Source organism: Macrotis lagotis, chromosome 2, assembly GCF_037893015.1.
Source record: "Macrotis lagotis isolate mMagLag1 chromosome 2, bilby.v1.9.chrom.fasta, whole genome shotgun sequence".
NCBI lineage: Eukaryota > Metazoa > Chordata > Mammalia > Peramelemorphia > Peramelidae > Macrotis > Macrotis lagotis.
This window is the reverse complement of record NC_133659.1, coordinates 249554586-249578172: the sequence shown is the minus strand read 5'-3', so window position 1 is coordinate 249578172 and position 23587 is coordinate 249554586. Positions and strand designations below refer to the sequence as shown.

General features: G+C 35.0%; 1 protein-coding gene across 6 annotated transcripts in view; it reads right to left on the bottom strand.

Moving 5' to 3' along the window:
* The window catches only part of PPFIBP1 (PPFIA binding protein 1), a 199314-nt gene that overhangs the window by 99796 nt on the left and 75931 nt on the right, over positions 1 to 23587 (bottom strand). For 4 of the 6 annotated variants that reach the window (XM_074225693.1, XM_074225688.1, XM_074225691.1 and 1 more), the window contains exon 2: positions 18775 to 18837. The exons of 1 other annotated variant lie outside the window; for it this stretch is intronic. The gene's annotated coding sequence lies outside the window, so the exon portion shown is untranslated. Of the gene's footprint in view, positions 1 to 1659; positions 4436 to 18774; positions 18838 to 23587 lie in introns of those variants that run through there. One more of the 6 variants, XM_074225690.1, reaches the window with a different exon arrangement.

The window sequence follows — 23587 nt, the reverse complement described above, 5'->3', positions numbered from 1 at the left end:
GAGAAATGATACACTTAAAGAAAAAAAATAAAGTAGAAGAGATAACAAAATTACATAAAAAGATAATGGTAGAGTTTCTTATGTTTTTGAGTTATATCATCTGTTTGGGCAGTTCTGGTTTGTAGAATTTCTGATTTCTAGCCTCAGCTGAGGCCTAATTACTGCTCCGTAATCTTTCTCTTATTTACAATTATTCCCTCCACATTGAAGAGGTTAGGCAATTTGGAAAATCCACCCTTCATACCAGAGAAGGCTAAATTGATATTAAGAGATAAAGTGTTGATTTTTATGCAGTACTGTTCAAATACTTCATGTATTTCTGACTTTCTAAACAATTTTTTGTGTCATCTACAGCTTCTGCAAAACTTCCAAAGGTTCACATTTAATTTCTTTTTTTTAGGTTTTTGCAAGGCAAATGGAGTTAAGTGGCTTGCCCAAGGCCACACAGCTAGGTAATTATTAAATGTCTGAGACCGGATTTGAACCCAGGCACTCCTGACTCCAGGGCCGAATAATCATTTTATTGGTTCTTTACATCATTCCCAAATCTTGTATAACTTTTTTGATTTAAAGTCTCTAACCTCAAAATTGTCTAATTTACTAAGAAGATGAGGTCAGATCAAAGGAGCTCCTTTAACTCTATTCTTCTACATCCTTGACTACTTGTCTTAGAGGAAGGTGACTCCTTTTACTTTCTCAATCCCCTCTTCATACCCCATCCTCACCTTTCAAATACTCTCTTCCATTTCATGCCTTGGAAGTCACCACCCTATACATGGCTTTCTTTCTAATTTCTTTATTCCTTAACCTATCAAATTTAAGATTCTGTCCCTGGTGATATTCTCATCTCTTATTTTTACCCTTGGCAATCTCAGTCATTTTGACAAGAATACATAGTGATTCTGCAGAACATTCCGAGAAAATAGCCTTCTAATTACAGTAGACTTTTCAAAAGGATCTAGAAGCATTCTTAATTTCATCACAATGTCTTTTCTAAAACCATCAACTCTGGTCCAAATATTATAGTAAACAATCAGATACAATGATCTCTAGCAAAGTGAGTTGGTTCAGTGGTTAAAGTATCCAGTCTTCACAGTCAGGAAAACCTGAGTTCAAATATGGCCTCAAACAGTTACTTGCTAGGCAATTCACTTAACCTTGCTTACAAAAATTTCCTCAGCTATAAATTGAGCTGGAGAAGGAAATGGCAAAACATTCCAATATCTTTGCTAAGAAACCTCAAATGGAGTCACAAAGTAGGATACAACTGAAAAGACTGAACAAAAAAAAATGATTTCCAACAATGGACCATATTTACTTTAATTTAATTGAAAGAATTATTTAAGTAGGAAGATTATCAGAAATGCAATTATCATGCCTTTACCCTTATGCAGCTATTTGTCTTAAAAAGTGTAGTTTCTACCACTAAAGATGTTTTAAAGTAAACTGATGAAGATTGAGCAATAACCAGACTTGTCAATTATCTCATCATTCATTCACAGGATCACAGAAGGGTTCTTAAAAATCACATAGTACAATCACTTAAGAAGCAATAATTAATCATGTGCAATGTGCCAAACAAGTATTGCATTCAAAGCCTCATTTTATTGAAAAGAAAAAAAGAGGTAGAATTGGGAAACAATTTTCACACAGCCTCACTTAGCTGGAGAGTCAGCATTTGAACCTCAGTCTTTCTTCTCCAAATCTCCCCTCTTCAGGGTTCAACAAAAGGAGTCAGTTCCACTGAATAATAATGGTGTAACCACCTGGCCAACAGAAACAATTGGAGTCACACTTAGTGGAGGAAACAAAGGATAACAATGGAAGCAATAATTATCTCTGGTCCCAATTGCTAAATTGTGCTTAAAAAAGGATACTATCCCTACAACTTCTTGATTAAAGGATTACAAAGGCAGACATAACCCCCCCCACAAAAGATGTAAAAACAGAAAGAAATATCCAATATATACTAACAATCACACTGACATTTTTTATGAGGATAGCAAATGGGTGCTCATCATTGGGAAATTATTTAAACTAAAATCTATTAATGTAATGGAATTATTATTATATAGTAACAAATTAACATGAAGAATCCAGAAAACATGGGAAGATTTGTAGGAATTGATAAAGAATGAAGAAAACAGGACCAGCAGAACAATCTATACAATGACCATAAATAACAAAAAGTATGAATAGTAAAGGAAGTCATATTCTGAGTAACTGTAATATCCAATCTTGGTTATACACAACAGTGAAACAAATTTCTCTTTTTGCAGAAGAGAATAAAAAGTTGTCTAGACTGTGAGAGCAGTCATGTTTTCATTTTATTGTTTATTTAACAATATTTTTATTTTGTAATTCTATGAAAGTGTGTGGCAGCCATCAAAAGTTTGTGTTTTAGTCATGCAAATGAGACCCCATATATTCAGACAAGGAAAAACTTCCTGGCTAGTAACATTGTAGATGGTAGATGAATACAACTTTTCAGTAACTTAAGATGTGTGGTTAAATTTAATTCAACTCAATAGTGGTTTATTAAGCACCAGCCAAGTGCCAGGCACTATTGTCTTGGGAAACAAAAATGAAAAACACCATCCCTGAAAAAAGTTTAAATCTAATACAGTGAATAAGTAACCACCATATAATATGTAATATGTAATAATATGTGATAAGGGAAAGAGCTACAGATGAAAGAATCAAGCTAAGCTTCTTATGCTTATGTAGTCACTGAAGGAAGTAAACAGGCGGAGACAGTGTCTTCTAAGCTTGTACAGAGATAAGATGAGGTAAGGGAACTATTATAGGTTTGGTGTGACACAGATTGCATGAAGGTATAGTAAATTATTTTAGAGGCAAACTGTGGAAGGACTCAAATACCAGATGGAGGATTTTACAATTTATCAATTAATTGCCAAGCATTTACCAAGCACCATCTCGATGCAAGGCATTGTGCTAGATGATAGGACATAGTCACAAAAAGAGTAAAACAGTCTGCTCTTCTCAAAGACTTTTCAGGGAAGCCTATGTACATGTGTAGGAATATACAAATATATACAAAATACATTCAGTTAATTTATGAGAGTGGGTTGCATGCAGCAGCTGAGGGAAAGACAATCAAAAAGAAGAAAGGTATTCCAATGATCAAGGAAGAGATGGAGAACAACATTAAAATAAACTAGACAATTTTGATTATACTAAATTAAAAAGCTTTTGCACAGACAAAACCACTATCACCAAGACCAAAAGGAATGTAGTAAATTGGGAAACAATTTTTACAACTAGTATTTCTGACAAAAGACTCATTTCTAAAATATACAGAGAACTGAGTCAAATTTTCAAAAAAAAAAACCAAGCCATTCCCTATACATAGCCATGTGAAAAATTGCTCTAAATCATTACTTATTAGAGAAATGAAAATTAAAGTATCTCTGAGATACCACCTCACACCTCACCAATGTGACCAGAAAGGACAATGATCAATATTGGAAGGGATGTGGGAAATCTGGGCCACTAATAAGTTGTTGATGGAGCTGTGAACTCATCCAATCTTTCTGGAGAGCAATTTGGAATTATGCCCAAAGGGCAACAAAAATGTGCATAACCTTTGATTCAGCAATACCACTACTGGGTCTATACCCTGAAGAGATGATGAAAACAGGTAAAAACATCACTTGTACAAAAATGTTCATAGCAGCCCTGTTTGTGGTGGCAAAGAATTGGAAATTAAGTGAATGTCCTTCAATTGGGGAATAGCTTGACCAACTGTGGTATATGTATGTCATGGAACACTATTGTTCTATTAGAAACCAGGAGGGATGGGAATTCAGGAAAGCCTAGAAGGATTTGCATGAACTGATGCTGAGTGAGATGAGCAGAACCAGAAAAACATTGTTCACCATAACAGTAACATGGGGGTGATGATCAACCTTGATCAACTTGCTCATTCAACCAGGAACAATTTTGGGCTATCTGCAATGGAGAATACCATATGTATCCAAAGAAAGAATTGTGGAGTTTGAACAAAGACCAAAGACTATTACCTTCAATTTAGAAAAAAAAAAAACCCACCCTTTATCTTATGTAATTTTGCTATCATACTTTTTTTCTTCCTTAAAGATAGGATTTCTCTCTCATCACATTCAACTGAGATCAATGTATACCATAGAAACAATGAAAAGACTAACAGAATGCCTTCCATAGGGGGTGGGGGGAGGGAAGCAAGAATGGGGGGAAAAAATTGTAAAACTCAAAATAAATAAAATCTTTCAAAAAAAAAAAAAAAAAAGAAAGGTATTACAGAGAGACACAGAGCCTAGAGTCAATATTTTCTATGACAAAGCAAACAAAGGCCAGTGTAGCTGAGTCATGGAATGTGACTTATAAGTAAAAAATCTAGACAGGTAAAAATATATACTAGTTAAAACAACTTTCTCTGTTACTTATTCTTGCTAAACAAAATCTTCAAGAAAATAAAAATGCCTATCAAAACATGAAAAAAATAAAATAAAATTTCATAATTAAACAATTTTCACATGGTTAAAAAAAGAAAAAATATAAACCAGATCCAAATGTACACACAGATATATAAATAATTCTATGTATGCATAACCTCTAAGGGAAAATTAACCACAATGAATTTAATAGTCATTTTTGTTAATGTGTTTAAAAAGTACAAGACACTTTTATCAAATATATGTGCCCAGATTTAGCAATGTGCAATACAATACCTTACAAAAACATGAAATATTTCAATTTTTGAATTCTCAGTAAAGTACAAATTTTTACAATTTGGGCAATGAGAAAAATACAAAACAGAAAAAAGGAAGGCGGGGGGAAATCTGTCCTCACTTCTCTAGAGTCTATTCCAACCCCAACCCACCCAAATAATTCTGACCAACTAATCTACCCACTTCTTACTCCTATTGTTGACACTGAACAATACCACAACTTTTCCTTACCTAACAGGAATGACTGACAAAACCAAAGTCTTTATTTAGGATAACTCACCTAACTATCTCTCAAATTCTGGCATTAGGAAAGGGCTTAAATCCCTCTTCTGTCAAATACTAAGTGTATGATCATAGGGAAATTATTAACATTTCTGAGTCTGTTTCTCATCTGCAAAATGTTCATAGCAATACCACAGATATCATTGACAGAAAACTGCCTGTAAAGTAAATGGCTCACAAAACCTTTCATTCCCAGATTAAAGATAAAAAGTTTTGAAATGCTAATGTTCTGGAGTGGATGAGTTTTGAGCAAAGGGTAAAAGATCCAAACTAAGTTAACAAACTCTGGTTTAGCATTTTAAAGCCCTTCACAACTGTGGCGCAACCTCCCCCCCTCCAAACTTCCCATAGGTAGGATTACAACTCAAATTACTTGCCTATGCTCTAGTCCATGTCTGAAATAATTCTTCCTCATCTCTGGGTCTTCAGAAACCCCAAATCTTTAAAAGTTCAGCTCAAATGCACTTACCTGAAGACCTTCCTTATCTCAGCACCCCACTGCCACCCCTCCTCAGCTATTAGTGTTCTTTCTAATTGCTATTAATATTTACTTATATGTGTACATAGTTTCTTCTGATAGAATATAAACTGTTTAATAAATGTGATTTGTGATTGAGATCATAGCCTTTCCATTTTCCACAGAAAAGAATAGAATGCAGGAAGGTACTAGGAGCCTATTCTGGGAAGAATAGGGATTAGGTGTGAAGGGGGGAGGGTTGGGAGGAGGAGAAGGTAGGCTAAAAATATGAATGAAAACTTTTTTGGGAACTTCACAAGTTTGGTCAACACTATTTTTCCTCATTAAAGGATAACTAGGAGCCTCAAGGGGGAATGTACATGTCCCAGATGAAAGCATGCCAATGCATGTGTTACCTTCTAAAAGAAATTTCTTGCAGATGGAATTCAATGAACCAAAGATGTATATAGAAAAAGGGGAAGCTTGAAAGAAGCCTGGTTTGGCAATCAAAAGAATTAGATTCAAATCCTGATATTGCCTTCTTATTTCTTGTGAGTTTGGGCAAGTCACCTCCTTCTTTAGGATTCAGACTCTTTATTGATAAAATGAAAGTAGAAAGTTTCTTTCAATTCTGATATTCTATGATACATTTCTATATTTATCTATGACATAAATCTTTGTTCCCACAGAGAATGGCTCATCATTACTTTTTAATTGATGCCTTTTGTTTTTATATATTACAAATTATATTTTTAAGACAAAAAATGAAGAGGAAAAAAAACCAGCATAACCAATCAATACATCAAAAAAAGTCTGAGGGATGGCTAGGTGGCACAGTAGACAGAGCACTCAGGAATAACTGAGTTCAATTCTGGCCTCAGACACTTAATAATTACCTAGCTGTGTGGCCTTGGGCAAGTCACTTAACCCCATTGCCTTGCAAAAACCTTAAAAAAAAGTTTGAATATTGTAATGTGCAAGGTGTGGAAATCTCTTGCTATTCATTTCACATTCATTTCTGAATACATCCCTCATTGAATTCCCTACCCAGAGAATCTTACCTTATGAAAAAAATTATAAAATAAAATGGGAAGGTAATATAATATTAATGGACAAATATATATATATATGTATGAAAAATTTAAGGGACTGTTCACTCCTAGAATCTATTATGTGGTAAGCACTGTCTTAAGTACTAGGAAAACCAAAATAAATAAAGAATGAAGCAACTTTAACTCAAAAGGAAGAAGATTGAGACAGCAAGTACATATATGTGCATATAGAACATAAAGATAAATGCAAAGACAAATACAAGTTAACTGAGGAAGAAGAGCACTAGCAGCTGGGGGAATCATTCATGTAGGAAGTTATGATTGATCTGGGTCTAAAAGAGATTCTAAGTTGGGGATGAGAAGAGGAGGTGAATTCTGGGCATAGAGGCAGAGATGATAACTTTTTTTTTCAAGTAAATTTCTGACAAGTCCAAAATTTTCAAAAAAAGATTAAAAGGTGAGTTAAAAGAAAAAAGATTAGCTCTGCTATGCAATAAATTTTAATAATAATTATATTTATTGCAGTTTTTTTTTGTGGAACCTGAGAATCAGAAATTGAGAGGATGCCCCTTAATTGGGGAATGAATAAGTTGTGATATATGATTGTAAGAATGATAAGCAGGATGATTTCAGAAAATAATTGGAAAGACATGAATTGATACAAAATAATGTGAGTAGAATCAAGATTATATAACTTAGAGATATTAAGTGTCTGAGGCCAGATTTAAACTCAGGTCTTCCTAACTCCAGGGCAGATGTACTGCATCACCTAACTCCCCTGATTTTAGCTATTCTGAGCAAAACAATGATCCAAGGCAATCCCAAAGGATTCATAATGAAAAATCCTGTCCACCTCCAAAGAACTGATGGTGTCTGAAGACTGAAGCATAGTATTTTCTACTTTTTTTAATTTGAATTTTCTTACAATAAAATCCTAAATTTTCTGGCTCCAATCCTATAGGAAGTAACAATTAGTACACAGAATGGTTTGTCTGATAGCCCTACTTTAGCCACTGTGAAAAATAGATAAGATCAAATGAGGTAATAGATATTATAAAATAAAGTTCTATATAAATTAGTTTTAATTGTTATGATTTCTTAGATAATTTTATTTTCCCCTCAATTACATGTAAAACAATTTTTTAAAGTTTGGGATTTCTAATTCTATGCCTCCCCCATATACATATATAATCATGTAAAACATTTCCATAATAGTCATTTTGTACAAGAAGGCTCACATTAACTTCTCTGTCTCAGTTTCTGCCTTCTACTAAATGGCAGAATAGAGAAAGCTCCTTTACAAAGAACCTTTGTATTCTACAGACTAATTTGTGACTCATGTCATAAAAATATAAGAAAAATGATAGAAATTGGAGGGGTTAAGAGAAAACAGGTATCTTGATACACAGTAGGTATACCTGTGAATGGATACAATAATTCTGGAATGCAATTTGGAATTAGTTATACCCCAAAAGTTAATAACTGTTAAGTATTCTTTGACCAGTTATACCAATGCTAGACCTATAGCAGCATTTTGTGGTGGCAATAAAAGAAACTAAAAGAACCAACAGGGGATTGGCTGACTAAAGAAAGATTTCAGGGGGTGGAGCCAAGATGGCTACAATAAGGTATTCTCTCATAAAACTCATAAGCTAAGGACTCTAACTAAACTTTCCAGAGACAGAACCCACAGAGGGACCCAGTGAGGCAGGTCTCCTACTCAAGGTAACCTAGAAAAGAGCAGAAAGGCTCTGCTCCCTGGGGTTGGAGGGGTGGCCCACCAAAGCAAAAGAACTTCAGCCTCCTGGAGGCAGCCCCAGGCACTGGGAGCTGCAGTTCATGGCTGCAGGGGAGTTTCCTGAGCTATGACCCAGGAGCACCTGGCACAACCTGGGGGAACACCGGGGACCTTTGCCAGAGAGAGAGCACGTGAAGCCCAGCCCTCAGGGTACACAGCAAGTAGCTGTGGTCACCCCCAGATCTAGGAAACAGAGAAGCAGGTGGAGGTGGTAAGCAGGAGCCCCCAGGGCATGAGCCCCTTGAACCTAAGGAGGGGAGTGAAGAGAGACTGCAGAGCTCTGTCTTCTGCCCTAGAACAGGACTCTGGGGCTCTGAACACATTCAGATCCTGATCGCAGTCTAGGCCCCCCTCATAGAGCAGCAGGGCCCCCCCCATCAGCCCCATGGCAGAGGGGGGCACATATGGTCATTCACAGACCAGGAGAGAGGACAGAACCTCACAAACTGAGGTCCTTGTGGGAGTGTCCCAAAAGCTCAGGAAACACACCCAAAACAGGCTTAGGCTGGGAAAATGAGCAAGCAGAGAAAAAAGAGGAACACCATTGAGAAATATTTTGTATATGAGCCCAAGAAGGATCAAAATACTCAGTCTGAAGATGAGGAAGCACAAGCTCCTACATCTAAAGACTCCAAGAAAAACAGAAATTGGGCTCAGGCTATGACAGAGCTCAAAAAAGACCTTGAAAATCAAATGAGGGAGTTAGAAGAAAAACTGGGAAAAGAAAGGAGAGAGATGCAGGAAAAAAAGGGAAATGAAGTCAGCAGCTTAGTCAAGGAAATCAAAAAAATGCTGAAGAAAATAGCATGCTAAAGGCCAGCTTAGGTCAAATGGATAAAACAGTTCAAAAAGTTATTGAGGAAAAGAATGCTTTAAAAAGCAAAATTGGCCAGATGGAAAAAGAGAAAAGAAAACTCTCTGAGGAGAACAAATCCTTCAGACAAAGAATAGAATTCAGGGAGACTGATGAATTTACCAGAAATCAGGAATCAATACTTCAAAACCAAAAAAATGAAAAATTAGAAGAAAATGTGAAATATCTCATTGAAAAAACAACTGATATAGAAAACAGACTTAGGAAAGATAATTTAAAAATTATTAGAATACCTGAAAGTCATGATCAGGAAAAGAGCCTTGACATCATTTTCAAAGAATTAGTACAGGAAAACTGCCCTGATATTCTAGAAGCAGAGGGCAAAAGAGAAATGGAGAGAATCCACCGATCCCCCCCGAGAAAGAGATCCCAAAAAAGCAATCCCCTAGGAATATTATAGCCAAATTCCAGAACTCCCAAGTCAAAGAGAAAATATTACAAGCAGCCAGAAGGACACAGTTCAAATATCGTGGAGTTGCAGTCAGGATCACACAGGACTTAGCAGCAACTACACTGGAAGCTTGTAGGGCTTGGAATATAATATACCGGAAGGCAAAGGAGCTTAGAATGCAACCGAGAATCAACTACCCAGCAAGGCTGAATGTCCTCTTCCAGGGAAAAAGATGGACTTTCAATGAACCAGGGGAATTTCAAATATTCCTGTTGGAATGGCCAGAGCTGAACAGAAGGTTTGATCTTCAGATACAGGACTCAGGTGAAGCATAGAAATTGGAGGAGAAGGGGAAAATATAAGGGACTTAATGATGATGAACTGCATGTATTCCTGCATAGAAAAATTATACTAATAATACTCATATGAACCTTCTCAGTTAATAGAGCAGGTAGAGGGAGCTTTTATAGATGAATCACAGGAGAGAGCTGAATTTGAAGATAAAATATGGTGTAAAAATGGAGTCCATAGAGAAAAGGAAAATGTAATGGGAGAAAGAAAAAGGAGAGGTAGAATAGGCCAAGATATTCCATATAATAAGATTTTTCTTTATTACAATGAGCTATTGCAGTGATATGGAAGGGGGGAAGGCAAGGAGTAACAAGGGAATCTTCGCTCACATCAGAGGTGGCTAGGAAAGGAAACAGCATGTATATATACTCAATGGGGTATAGACATCTGGAATAAGAAGGGGGGGCAGGGGGAAGAGGTGGGGATGTGAATAAAGGAGGAGAGGATGGACCATGGGGGAAGAGTAGTCAGATATAACACATTTTCTCTTTTACTTCTTCCAAGGGGCTGGGATTGGATAGCCTGTCTGGGTCAGGTGGATGCTGGGTCTAAGGGGCAGTATGGAGTTTCAGGGCCTCTTGGCCCCAGAGCCAGGGATCTGTCTGCTGTGCCACTCAGCGACCCTACAGCAGAGTCAGAGTGAAAGGAGAGAGAAAATAGAGTACATGGTAGTGGAGAAATAAGAAAGGAGGGAGTTGCGATCAGCACTGGCAACAGTGGAAAAATATGGAAGTAACTTTTGCCATGGACTTATCATAAAGAATGCGATCCACCCGCGACAGAGTTGTTGGTGTTGGAACAAAGACTCAAGCACATTTATTATTATTATTTTGGGGGGAGGTGCAGGGCAGATGGAGCTGGGTGGCCTGCCTGGGGCCCTGTAGCATGGTTATTATTGGGTGTCTAGAGGCCAGATTTGGACCCGGGGGCTCCTGGCTCAAGGGCCAATGCTCTGTCCACCACCCAGCCACCCCTACTATTATTACTATTTTATTTTATTTTGGGTATTCTTTTTTTTTTTGGTTTTGCAGGGCAGTGGGGTTCAGGTGACTTGCATGTCACACAACTGGGTGATTGTTGGGTGTATGGGGCCAGATGTGGGCTTGGGTGCTCATGGCTCCAGGGCTGGTGCTCTGTCCATTGAGCCACCTGGCCATACCTACAATTATTACTATTATTTTTTTTATTTTAATTTTTTTCTCTCCCCTTTAGTTTATCCCTCAAGCAAGTCTATATTTATGGGGGGAGGGGGTATTTCGTTTACTCTTAAACAAGAATATTTTATTAATGTAAAAAAAATTATTTGTACAAAATGAGAATAAATATTAAATAAACAAAAAAAGAAAAAAATGTTCAAGCAATATCAAAGGTTCAAAGGTTCAATACAATATAAAAAATAAATAATCCATGCCCTCCAAAAAAAGATTTCAATGAAGTAAAGGGAACAGAAAAGGAAGAATAATTTAAACTATAATGTCAATGTTACAAAAACAAATAATTTAAGACATAAACTGATAAAGAGTGAAATAAACAGAACCCAGAGAACAGAAATTCAATATCACCAAGACAAACTATTTTGAAAGATGTAAGAGCTATGATAAATACAACAACCGTCCATGATTCCATTGGATGAATGATGAAAAAAAGAAAAAAAATTATCTAACTCTAGTTAAAGAGGTGATATATTTGGGTACAGAATAAAACACATTTAAAAAAAAACAATGAAGAAATTCTTTTCTTTGATTGCACATTTGGTACAAAGAATATTTTTTCTTTTTTAACAAGATAGAGAGTGAGGAGAGAAAATTAAAATTGTTTTAATTGAGAGAGTAAGTGCTAGAGATGTGAAATTACTTTTAGTGATGGGAGTATTGTTAATTTTTCTTAATTATTTTACTTTTAACAAGAGATCTCATACAATGGGTACAATCTATAAAAGTCTGTAACATAAAACCAAAACATAATGATTTATTTAAAAAAAAATTTTTAAGATATTTATAGGAGTTTTTGAAATAGGAAGAGAAAAGATAAAGATTAGGCCAGATGGTCTAATCCACCTCCTCTACTATAACATAACAAATACATATAATAATATATTTCTAACTTTATGACAAACATCTTTTACTTCCTCCAGTTTCAAAAAACCTAGTATAATACTATTCTGTCAAGTGTCTCCCTTCAAATGCAGATGTTTTATATACTGATAAATGAAATAAGCAGAATCTAGAGAACAATTATTCAATAATGACATTATAAAGACAAACAACTTGGAAATATATAAGAACTACAATCAGTACATGAGTACAGTACACAAGCAATTTGTTTTAATTTCCTGGGCCTGGTAAAAGTTAGCTTTGAATAATAGGAAAACAATCTAAGTTTCTTTATGACAGCATTTACTGCCAAACCATTCAGGTTATAAACTGGTCTCTTCCAATACATACAACTAGACTAATCAGCAAGGGATAGTGTTCACAGACAGAATCATCTGAAGACAGAAGACATTTCTGTCTTCACTGTTAATCAATTAACTTTTGTTAAAATGTTAAATCTTTTCCAAAAAAATCAATACACAAGCTTTCTCAGTCTGCTTAGATTAGATGATTATGAAACAATCAAAACCTTCATTTCCAACAGTTTTAAAAATCTGTATATTTACCAAATACTACAAATTCCCCTTCAGTTCATTTTTTTCTAGTTCCTTTCATTTAGGAAACAAAAGATCCACTGTTATTTGGGGGCCTTTGAAAAATAATCTTCAGAATAGTTCAAAATTCTTTGCCAGTTTTTTCTTATGAGTAGTTCTGTAAGGGTAAGTTGTTGATGAGACAGGCATCCTGTTCTACATCATTTCTTTCTTGATTCTTAGAAATTGAAGCTAATTAAGAAAATATAGGAACATCATCAGAATTTATACATTGTATTCACTATGGATACTGACATAAGGCTAGGAAATCTCTTAACTTCATAGTTTTTTGATTTGCTTGTTGTTTTTTGTAAAGCAGTTGGAGTAAGTGACTTGCCCAAGATATGAGGTTGAATTTGAACTCAGGTCCTTCTGACTCCAGGGCTGGTGCTCTATCTACTGCATCACCTAGCTGTCCTAACATTATAGTTTTTTAAAAAAAAACTTTTGAGAATATCATCTTGTCTTTTTAGATAAGGTCCAAAGAGGCCAGGGATTTTCCTAAAGTGATCTTGATGGGTTCCTCCCCAAAACAGGTTCTATTGGTCATGTCAGAGTGAATGATTTATGATCTCAAGATAATTACAATTCACTGAATAAATCAATGTTCAATTCAACAAATACTAAGAACCTACTAGATGCAAGGAATAGGACTGTGAGGACTCGGTATGGTAAGGATAAAAATGAATGACTTCTTGTCCTCAAAAAATTTAAATTTGAGGAGATATGGTAGAGAAAATACAGTGTGTATATAAATAAGTATAATTCAAAGTAATTTGAAGATGGAGAAACCATCAATAATTTGAGGAATGAGTAAAAGGCTCATAATGAAGTCAGCATCTGAGTTGAACCCTGAAAGATAAGAATTGTGGGGGGGGGGGGGGAATAGAGAACATTTCAAGCCTAGAGAGGGCTTCTGAAATGAACCAATGCAGTAAGTGAGATGCTGAGTTTGTAGAATGGCTGGCTAAAGGGGAACAATATGAAATAAGACTAAAAAGGAAGGAGAGAGAGAAAAAGCGGGCATTGGAATAAAAAAGAACTAAGATCATGCCAATTGGCTATAATATTCTGGGCAACTCAATTAACCTTTTAATGTTTTAAGGGTCTCACAAACCCAGTAAATTCCAGAGGAAGTGCAAGCAATTCTACAGAGGTAAAGGGAATTTCCTTATCTAAGAGTTTCCTATGCCAAAGAAATCACAGATCCAGTCCCTTTCTTCATCCTTAAAATGTCAAGCTGAAGGGTTTATATTAATCCAATTAGCATTTGAAAGCCACTAAATTCTTTTGAATAGGATGGTCAAACCTAAAATGTAGGAATATTCACTTGAAGGTGGTATCAAAAAATAACTTGTATGGGAGAGAAATTGGAAGTAGGGAAACCAATGAGGAGGATCTTAAAATATCAAAGATTTAAAAAAATTATGGAATAGTTGAAACAGTTAAATATCCATTAAGTTAATGATTTCTCTCTTTTCAAAGTAGATGAAGTTGCTTAGAGTTTAAAGTTTTTAAAAACATTGAAGTTTTCTAGGAAACAGAAAAGAATTTTGAATGCATAGTAAGTGTGAGAGACCATACTGAGCTCCTAGTAATAGATATCTCCAAATATGAAGCAAATTAATATGATGCCTGATAGACCTTTAAAAGCAATATATTGAAATTAACATGATTTTATATCTATATATCTATATATCTATATCTATATCTATATATATATATATATATATATATATATATATATATATGTATCTATGAGAGAGAGAGAGAGAGAGAGAGAGAGAGTCTAATGCCAAACAGGAACTGGATGTTGTACCTGGTTTCAACCAATAGCCACAATGTTTGATTGGCTATTCTAAACAAATAATATATATCATCTTCAAGTCATCTCAAATTGCCTTTATTAAATATTTTCCAAGTTCAATGCACATTCTTATGTATTTACTTTAGGAATAAGAATAGAAAACTTCATAGGAGCTTATCTCCCCTTCTTCCCACCATTGTAGCTTTCAAGTAAAAAGTCAGCAGGGTAAGGGAATAATATAATTAGATGCAAAAAGCTACGATGGCTCTACCACTGGAAAGTTCATTCTCATTTCTGTATCAGAGGACCTGGTATCCAATCCCAGCTCTGCCACTACTTGACTTTGTGCATGACCATGGCAAATTTAATACATCTTGCTTGATCTCAATTTCCTTATCTGTGAAATGAGGGATTTTGACTAGATGGCCCTCATAGTTCTAGAAAGTTCTAAAATCTAAAATTGCATTTCCATAACTTCAACAAATATTAAACCCCAACTGAACACAAGGCATTGCCATTAAAAGTACCAAATTATTTATAACAAACAGCAAAAATAATAAATACTTAGGCTGAATCCAATATAGCACCTAGAAAATGTAGTGCTTTAAAGTGATGAGGCCAATGGTGGGGGTAGGGAAAGGAAGAGAGAAGGAATCAACAAACAAGTTTGAAAATTTATGAAGATATTTCACAATCCCTAGTTTTTTAATCACATGAGAGGGAAGGGAAATTACACTGACAGTGGTAAGTAGCTAACAATTTTTTTAAAGTCTAATGTTAATAAAAGAAATTGCCTTAGATAAGTCGACTCTCTTTACAAATCCATTTTAAGACTAGAAAACCATCTACTAATCAGATCTTAGAATTTCAAGAGACCTTAGAGGTCTTCAAGATGTTCTCTCTCCACAAACTAGAAATTCCTTCAATAGTATCCCTGACAAGTGGTCATCCAATCTCTGCTCCAATATCTCCAAAGATGGGAAACTCCCTATTTAATAAGGTAGCATGTCTCAGTTCTAATTGTCAGAAAATTTTTTCTTGCACTGGGACAAAAATCTACATTTATGGGTTATCCACAAACACAGATAGACCACCTAGATATGTGGTTAAAAGTTCTTTTTCTTTTCTTCTAACTATAAAATTAATTTCCTAACCTAAATACTTAGCTTTAACATTTATTCATATTAAGTCTCATCTTGTTAGTTTCTAGTAAGTTAATTCTATCATGATAATTTAAAACAATAATTTTATTAGGGAATCTTTTTTAGCTTACCTTGGCTGGTGTTATCTGCAAAACTGATGACAAATCCTTATTATACACTATAGCATTTATGGAATTAAAACATAGGTTGTCAGGTAGAATAGGAATGGGCCAAAATTGTTACCAAATATCAAACTACTCTATTTATAACTAGCAACAGAATGTTCCACATTCAAAAATATTTCCTGGGATCACAATCATAGACACAGAAAACAAAACAAAAAACCCACACACAAAGGAAAAGCATTTTTAAGCCAGCACTAAGCAGTTATTTTAAAAGTGTGTTACATAATAGGACCAGAAAGAACCAAAACAACAGTGAATTTTAAATGATATTTATTGTATTTACTGTAAGAGACAATTTGAAGGAAGTTTTTTTTTAAAGGGCAAAAAGTGTCCTTTGAAATAGCCCCAGATCATGAAGCAATTTTTGCTTATCTTTTCTCTGGTAGGTAAATTCAAACTGTTTTTAGGGTGAAAAATTGCTCTGTATTATCTGATTTTTTATCTTGTCATGGAAGCTACACTTGTAAGGTCAATAAATATCAGTCCATACTTCTAAACTTGTGCATTCTCAACTGTTATTAACATCCTTGTCTAATCATTCAATAAATTTTTATTGGTTACCCACTAGCTGCTATTATTATTATTATTGAAAACAACCGATAGATATAAATATGAATAAATTTATGGAAAATAAACAATGTAATTTTGGGGTAGAGGGGTACACTTATACACTGAGGAACAAAAAGAGTCCTTACATAAGAAAGATATAGGGAGTGCTTTTTAGGTATGGGAGTTAGTTCTACACAAAGTCACAGAATTTTTGTAAACTTTTACTCGGTATCCACTTCGAAATAGATATTTTATGCAAAACTAAGAAGTATCCACAACATAGTTTCCATTAAACAGATATAATATTTGGTCCCAATCTGGGGCAATACAGATGTGTCAAGGAATACCTAACTTACCTATTGAACAAGGAATTTGCAGTGATGGAATCAAAGACTTAAAATTTAAAAGGACTTCTCAAGGGCATAGAGTCCCTAGCCACAAAGTATACTGAGAAACTCAAAACACTACATAAATATGAACTGTTATAATGATCATGAATCTCATCTCTGGCATCTGCAACAAATGGCCATTTAGCTCCTGCCAAAGACTTCTAATGATAGGGAATTCACTCCCTTCTGAGGCATCCCATTTCTTTTTTTGGACAGATCTAACTTCTAAAAATGTTTTTTTCCAATGTTGATCCAAAACTTGACCTCATTTAATTTGCACTAGTCTTAGTCAGGACCAGTTATAGTCAAGCAGAACAATTCTAATTTCTCTCAGGCAATAACAACCACCACAATGACAACAACAAAAAGATTGAATGGATATTTGCCTTCATCCAGATCTAAGTAAAAGCTGAATAAACTATGACATTAAGTACTCACCTGCTTTTCTTTTAACAAATATCTGACTCAAAAAAAAAGCCTATGATTAAAATGTAAATATAACTTGTTACTGGATGATTTACTTTAGAGTCAATATGGTATAGTTAAAAAAAAAAAGTACTAATTTGGCATCAGGGGTTATAGACTCAAATCCCAGTTTTGTCACACTGTAGGACCTTGAATAAGTCTTTTGACTAACTCTAGATCCCATTTTCCTTCTCTGAAAAATTAAAGAGCTCTAACTAGATGACCTAAAAGGGTACCTTCCAGGTTTATATACATTATATGATACCCAGGATTATAGGATAAAGCAATAAGGAACAGGAAATGGAGAACAGTGGAAAAGGGAGCAAGAAGGCCAATTGAGAATCCAAGTTAGTAAATGTTAGGACATTTAACTACCTGCTATTTTGTAAATTATTCTGTGATTTTTGTCTCTGTCTTTGTTTATTCTCTTAGTTATTTTCTCTATTAAGTGACTCTAATAGATAAAGGAACATAGACTTAGAAGTGGCCAGGACCTGAAAGATCATCTAGTATTCATCTAGTCCTTCATTTTTTTCAGAAGAGGAAAGAGATCCAAAAAGTCAGAGTGCCTCATGCACAATCAACCAACAACTACTTTTTAATGATCTGCTATGTGCCAGGGATGAGCTATAAGAAATTATAAACTAAATAGCCCCCACCCCTAAAGAGTTTCCATTTTAGCTAGCACAGAGAACCAGACCTGAAGTTAGGATAACTTGAGTTCAAATCCAGTCTCAGACACTTATTAGCCATGTGACTAGCTGGACAAGTGACAATTCTGTTTGCCTCAATTTCCTCACTATGTAAAATGCAGATAATAATGGCACTTACCTCTCAGGCTTGTGAGGATCAAATAAAATAATATTTATAAAGAACTTAACACAGTGTCTGGATTATAATAAGCTATACTATATATTAGTTGCTATTTTTATTATTGAAAACAACAGATACATATAAATATGAATAAATTTATGGAAAATAAACAATTTAATTTTGAGGTAGAGGGGTATACATGTAGCACTATGGAACAAAAAAGAAGAGTCCTTATATAGGAAAGATGTAGGGAGTACTTTTTAGGCATGGGAGTTAGTTCTACACAAAGTCACAGAAACAGGAGATGGAACATATATGAGATTCAAAACATAAGCTAAGTCTGCTAATGCATGGAATAAGTGTACAAAGGAAATTAATATGTAACACATCTTAAGAGGTAGAGAACAAACAATGATATAGCAGAGTTCATATTTAATATTAAAGGCAATACAGAACTAGAGTTTCTTGAGAATGGGAACGACAGATTATGGTCTGACTTGTGCATTAGTAATGTCCCTTCAACAATTGTGTGGATTGTGGAGGAGAGACTAAAATGTAGGTATGCCATTTGGAAGGTGTTGCAAAAGTCAAAGAAAGAAGTGATGAGAGCAAGAAGACAGACGGTGGCTATGTGAGGTGCATGATGGACTGGAGGTGATGAATGTGAGCTTTGGAGTTGGAGTAAAAAAAACGACTAGTTGGGAACAGGAGTGAGAAAAAGTAAAGAACTGAGGATGACAGATCACATTCATTGTAGGTAGCAGATCCAATATAGGAATTCAGAAGAAAATGAGTTTACATACCAGTTCTTCACTTATTGTGTATGGACAATGTCACTTAGGTGCTGTGAGCCTCAATGTCCTCATCTGTAATTGGAGATAGTACCAATAAGGATCTACTTCACAGGATTGTTTTAAGGCTCTAATAGATACAGCTTTGCAGACCATGAAGCATTATAAAATTGTCCATTATTATTAACATCACTACTACTACTACTACTACTACTACTACTACTACTTGCTCATCTGTTATTCACAATCATTGTAAACTAATGCTATTCATTTTATAAATAATATTTTTTAAATATTTGGTTATTGGAATGTTGGGAGTCTCACCCTTCAGATGACAGCTTTTTTTTGCCCTAAAGGCTGTTCCAAACCTGCCTTAGTAGTTGTCACATTAAAAGTCATTTTCCCCCTACAAATGTTTATATTTAGTTCAAAGGATTTAGTTTCTACAGATAAAGTTACAATGTACATTTCTCCCCCACCTCCAAGACTCCAGCTGCATGAAAAACAGTTTACAAATTCTATTCTAGGCTCCCAGGAGCTTGGAAGACAATCATGCCACTTGGCACCCAAGGAATGACCTGGATCATCAGAAGTATATATAAAATAAAGGCTGATCTAATTTAGGCCTGTCTCAAAGGCATCTGGGCACTTGTGATTTTGGTATAATTCCTAAGCTCTCCCCAGTGAAGTTTTCCTGTAGTGTGATGATTATGCAGGGTTAGACTGCCAAACATTACAAAGGTTGCCCACTTTGAAAGCATTAAGATTGAATTATACATAAGAACCCACAAAGATACAGATTCCCGACTCTTTTTAAATTGAAAGTCATTGGACAAAAGATTGTATCTCTTTTCTTATCAATCAATTAACACATATTTGTTATTTACCTGAGTAATGAGATAGGGAAGGGAGAATAACAAAGTAACAAGGCACTTCATGAATGGTTGGTGGGGACTGAGGAAAGAGAGGATAGAAAGCTTGGAGATGACAAAGACCACAAAGACAAGTCACAGGACAGAGTAATAAAATGTTATAAGACAAAAGACTGTCAGGGTTGTGAACAAAGAATTCAAACCCTTGCAGTAGGTAAGAAATGTATGATGATTATCTCTGTGGTGAGATAAATATTTAAATATTGGCAGGCAACAATGCAGAATCACTGCCATTGAGTAAATAAAAGAGAACCACTTAGTAGAGAGTGTCCAGGAGGAATATCAGTGGTTGGAGATATTTTTTGAGGGAGGCAAGAAATATCCCAGGTCCTTCTCTGAGATTCAATCTCCTGGGCAAATGGAAATGCATTATCCCTTGAAACCTATCATAGCTGAGCATCATGCAATATTTCTTTATACAGTCTTCTTCTGGTTCTGCTTACTTCAATCAGCATCAGCTCATGTGAGTATTTCCAGGTTTTTCTGAAATCTGCCTGTTTGTTGTTTGTCATTTCTTATAGAACAATAACATTCCATCCCATTCATACATCACAACTTGTTCAGCCATTCCCCAACAGATGGTCAACCCCTCGATATCCAATTTATATATGTGGGTCTTTCTCCCCCTTTTATGATCTCTTTGGGATTCAGACTTATTGGAGTGGTATTGCTGGATCAAAGGGTATGCACAGCTTTATAGCCCTTTGACACAGTTCCAAATTATCAGCAGTCCATTAGTGTCCCAGTTTTCTCACATCCTCCCCAACATTTATCATTTCTCTTTTCTGACATATTAGCCAATCCGATAGGTGTGAGTTGGCTTAATTTGCATTTCTCTAATTCAGTGACCTAATGGCTAACTCCCTACTATATCTAGGATTGAATATAAAGCTTCCTATTTTCATTTAAAGTTCTTTTTAAGACAGGCACATCAGCACTTTGTTGGTCAAGTTTGTGATTTTTACCTTCTTAATTTTGTCTTTTAAAATTATTTGTATATCAGTGTTTCTCTCGGAGGGGAAGAGGGAGGAAACTAGAGAAAACCAGTGATATACAAAAAGATCACTAAAGATTTTTTTTTAAAAAAAGCACTTGATAACCCCTTCCTACCTTTCTGGTGTACTTGTACTTACACCCTTCTATGTACTCTATAATTTATCCAGCTATAGTGCCCCCATTCTTGTAGCTCACATATAACCCTACATTTTCTGACTCTTAACTTTTGCACTGGTTGTCCCCCATGTTGAGTGTTTCTGCTCCCCCTAATTGTTTCCCTATATTCCTTCATGTTTCTCCTTGCACATCATCTTATATAAGAGACCCTTTCTCAATCTTTACAGCTTGACAGTTATTTCCCCCTCTGAAGCATTTGCTGTTTACCTATTCCCTCCAGACAGTGAGGTGACATAGTGGCCTCTGAACTGCCAAAGCATTAAGACAGGACAGAATGTACTCTAATGGGGAAGAGTGAGGCAGTTAGTATGGTCAACTTAAAGGATATGAAAAAAGTGATGGATATATTAAGGTAGGGTGGAACCAGCTTATGAAGGGCTTTAAATGTCAGATGCTTGATCCTAAATATTTTATAGAATCATGGCACTGTATGGAAAGAACAATGAATTTACAGTTTTCAAATCTATTTATTGCCTATTATATGATTAGTAATAAGGAAAATGAAATTCAATAAGTGAAATTAATAATAAGGAAAATGAAATTCAAAAAATTTGTAGGAATAAAATCTACACCAAGAAATGGCTAAAAAAAGTCTTGAAATTAAGTTAAATCTGCATGAGTTTTTTCCTTTTGCTAGATGTTAATAGTATTTTTTTCTTTTGCTAGATGTTAATAATATTTTGAATATAAATACTTCAAAATTGTCTTGGAATATCATATTGTTAAATATGATTTACACTAAATATAGCTGTCTTGTATTGCACAATATTGCCATTACTGTTTACAATGTTCTCCTGGTTCTGCTCATTTGATTCTGCATTAATTCATGTAAATCATCCCCAGTTTTCCAGAATCCATCCTGCTCATAATTTCTTAAAGCAAAATAATATTCATCACAATCACTGTATGAATTTTTGAAAGCACTATTCTTACTCTAGATTCTCACAGAACTTTTCAAATTTTTTTATACTTATGCCTTAAAAACCAAAACATATTTTTAAACAACTTAGTCTTAAGAAACGGAAGCAAAATAAATGCTCAGTAACAAGGGATGATTAAACAAATTATGGAACAAGCAAATAATGCAATTACTGTGCCACAAGAAAGGATGAATAGGAGAAATTATGAGGCACCTGGGAAGATTAAAATGGTATAAAATTACATAAGTAAAAAAAAGGAAAATGATAAATACAATGACCACAGAAACAAATGAAAACAACCAACATCAAAACAAAAAACCCTGAATGATATATAATTTGTCCCTAAAGATAAGAAAAATACATCTCCTTCCTTTCTTTGTAAAATGAGCAAATGAGTATGGAATAATTTTGATAGTCAGACTTGGTGATGTATTGGTTTCATTAAAAATAGATTTCCCCCCTTCTATTGTTTTCCTGTGCTCCAATTTCATATCATCAACTGCCTTTTGGATATTTTAAACCACATGTCCTATAGGTATCTTGATCAAGATGTCCAAAATTGAACTCATTATCATCCCTCTTTCAAGATTTCCTATTACTGTTGGGGGGGTAATCCTCCCACTCAGATTTACAGAAAAATCTTGATGTTTTTCTTGACTCTGCATTTGTGCTCAACTTACATATAGAATCTATTCTCAAATTTTGCTTCTACCATAATAATCTCTTCTGTATATTCCCTTCTCCCCACTCAGAGAGCCACAATACCAAAACACATTCTCATCACCTTTTATGTAGAAGACTGCAACAGACCTCTAATTAGTTTTCCTACATCAAGACTTTTCCCATACCTATCATCCTCCACTCATTTGCCTGTCACTTTCCAGACATACAATGTATCCTTTTCTCCCAAATCAAACCTCTCTGGCTCCCTATGACTGGTACCATCCTACTTTTCCAGTCGTCTTCCATTATACTTCCACTTAGCATCCTCTAAGATGGTAAATCAATGCAATTGTATGTCTTAAATGCAGTATACTATGTCACTTTCTTTTTCTTTTTTAGGTTTTTGCAAGGAAAATAGGGTTAAGTGGCTTTCCCAAGGCCACACAGTTAGGTAATTATTAAGTGTCTGAGACCGGATTTGAACCCAGGTACTCCTGACTTCAGGGCCGGTGCTTTATCCACTGCGCCACCTAGCTGCCCCAGTATACTATGTCTTAAACATACTAGTCCTTATACCAACTCTCCCTAATCCCTAAAATATTCTTCCTCCTGAGATCCACCAAATCTCCCCAAATAGAACTCAAAATGCTTCATGGTAGAAATAGTGTTTTTGACTTTGTTTCTACAACACTTAGAATAATGCTAAAGAAATGTTGAATGAATGACAAAGGATGACTTGCTGGAAGTGGTAAATTGAAAATGAAGGTAATATTAAAAAGTGAAAGACATAGAGTGCAGCTAGGTGGTACAGTGGAGAGAGTACCAGCCCTGGAGTCAGGAAGATCCTAGTTCAAATGTGACCTCAGAAACTTAATAATTGCCTAGCTGTGGGAACTTAGGCAAGTCACTTAACCTCACTGCCTTAAAATTTAAAAAAAAAATGAAAGACATTTAGAGTTTTAATCATCTTTAAATTTAATTTTTTAAAATTCCATGAAAACTGCAAATTTTCTGAATTTCATTTTCCTTATTACTAATCATATAACAGGCAAATTTAGAACCATTGAATTTAGACAAGAAAATGAAAAGAATTATGTCAGACTCATTAATAAATTACTGTCCTTTGGAATTAAGGTT